The sequence below is a fragment of the Aplysia californica genome, unplaced genomic scaffold (genome assembly GCF_000002075.1).
Source record: "Aplysia californica isolate F4 #8 unplaced genomic scaffold, AplCal3.0 scaffold00082, whole genome shotgun sequence".
In the NCBI taxonomy this organism is placed as follows: domain Eukaryota; kingdom Metazoa; phylum Mollusca; class Gastropoda; order Aplysiida; family Aplysiidae; genus Aplysia; species Aplysia californica.
In genome coordinates, this window is record NW_004797352.1 from 1,533,009 (window position 1) to 1,535,827 (window position 2,819).

Consider the following 2,819-nt stretch of genomic DNA (forward strand, 5'->3'; position numbering starts at 1 on the left):
TCTCTCTCTCTCTCTCTCTCTCTCCCTCTCTCTCCCCCCTCTCTCTCTCCCCCTCTTTCTCCTTGTGTGTGTCTCTGCATCTCTCAGTTTCTCCTCTTACCCTCTTTCACTTATTCCTTCCCTAACTAGCCATACGTATCTTAGCAACTGCGAGGATAAAAACAGGACATACGAATGAAATGGAACACGTTAGTGAATGTATCGATATCTAAGGCTGCGCTTGTTAGGGATTACGTGGCGTGTCTCTTTACATGTAGAAAAGAAACATAATATACTGCAATTAAAGCATGTGCATATAGCTTATTGCGCTAGAGGTGAGGAGAAAAAGTATAAAGAAGAAAACATAGCTACAAACACCATTAGATAAATATAAAGACATTCACACACACACATACACACACACACACACACACACACACACACACACACACACACACACACACACACACACACACACACACACACACCCCACACACCCACTCAAATACATTTGTACTCACAAACACTACGCTCGTACAAGCACATGAAGCAACCCCTCACGAGCGTCTATGGTTTAGTACAAAGACTTTTCGTCTTAAAGTTAAATAAATGCAAGTGTCTTCGATTCCCTCGAGGGGGGCTCTCGTGGTCGAGAGGCTACGGTTTTTTCCTCTCATTCAATAGGTTCCGGTTTGGAATGCGGATAGCAACAGAAAATTTTGTTCTCTAAAAGCAAAAGTTTCTACTTTCGCCCCCTTTCCTGCTCTCCAACAATGTTCTGTCGCCTGCTTTCGTCTCCACTTTTTGCCCTCACCCCCTCACCTACTCTGTCCCCTCCTCTGGGATCCTGACTCTTTCTGCAGCCTTTCTACTGCTACTCCTTGACACCTTACTGCTGTTTTTCAGCCACACCCCTGATCTTATGGTAGGTAAGATCGAACACCCAGCCTTCTCAGTTGAGGATGAAAAATCTCGGAGGTCCCGTGTGAAAGTTGTGCACGTTAAAGACCCCTTGGTGATCCAGAATCGATAAGTACAGGCTTCGGCCGCCACCGGGCAAAATTCTAAATATCCTACCAACTGAAAATTTTTAATGTATCTCGCTCTGCTCATGTGACCTTATGCAGTTGCGAGCGCCGTAAAATACTTACAAAAAAAAAGATTCCCACGTTTGCACACACACACACACACACACATACACACACACACACACACACACACACACACACACATGCATACACACACTCGCATAAACGTGCGTGCACACACAAACAAACACAAACACACGCACACACACAAACACACACACACACACACGCACACACACACACACGTAAAACTGTGAGAACGAGCTCACGCACAAACAAACTGCAATGATGACCAAAAACCACATATTTGACTGAAAGCGCACAGTGATCACACGTAGATGTAAGGCGGGGGTGGAACCCCCCCACCCCCCTCTTCAACCGCCCCCTCCAAAGATTTTATGTGGGTATGTGGGCTAAAACTTTACACAGGTTTAGATGCAACTGACTATCCCAAGCGTTCGTTTACCTAAGGTGTCTCATCATCACGTAATAGGAGCTTGCTGAAGCTTACATGGGTGCGCAGACATAGTGTGGGGGACAGGTTCGTCCGACTGGTCGTGTGTGCATAACTGGATTGGAGTACTCAAATGAGAATGGTCTTTATTTTTAGTAGAGGTTTTACGGCATTTGCAACATAGTTAGGTCATACATTATGTATTGAATAATATTAAATGTGTTACTAGAGTGTAACATGCATACAAAAGAAGGAGGAGAGATGCGGACGACAGATGTTTGATAGGAAAGAAGGAGCAAATCACACCAGAGCATCCGCCAATCATCTGTTAAGAGTAGTCTAAGGACATACATTAGATGAATCAGTAAGAATTTACGTTACATTCTGTTAGCGCATTAAAGCAACAACCTAACAACACCAACTGTAAGTTTCCCTGTTGGAGAAACCATCAGAAATTAATCCAAATCCGACACTTATGTCTAATTGGGTCTGCCCTACCTTCAGTTCTGGACAATCCAACGTGGAGAATGTCACTGCCAATTTATTAATCAAGTTCTGCATAATCGGAAATGTGTGCACGTAACTTCACTTGAGAGGAAAGAGTCCACAGATAGGTCACAATGACAGGTCGTCAAGTTGAAAAAAAAGTTACTCAATACTTGTCATGATTTCGAATTGGTGGACCAGAATTACATAATTTCTAATTTGTCTTCAAACAAGCTGATTTTGAGATTAGCGAGAGAGAACTTATCAATATTTGGCCCGGTTACTCGTAACGATAAATTGAACAAAACTGGACGATATAGCGATCATACAATAAAACGTTAGGTGTAACCACAACATTGTACAAAATATGGACGATTGAACGATGGTTTGGAGACTCGTATTTTCTGTGCGATCACGGTCACATTTGAGGGAGACGCGCTGTGACGTAGATTCACTTTGAAATTTGCAGCCGGGCATAACTAAACTCAGGACTCAAAATTTAAAAACAAATTGTCGTAGGTAAAAACTGATTTCATATTCGAAATCAGCGTCTCGAAATAAGCAAAGTTGCTAGCGGAGAACCTGATTTGGTGCGCTATTATATACATTTTAGCAATTTTATTATTTAGTTGATCGTCATGGGTGAGCTGTGCATCAAGGTCACTCGGTCCGCTGAACATCTGCTGCAGTCAAGTCATTGCTTCCCGTTCTACACACTGCTGCACACAACAGGGAAGGCCTACAGTATGGCCACCCTTTTCTTAAGACACTGTTCTGCTAAATCAAAATGTACAAAGGAAAGGGAGGGGGTG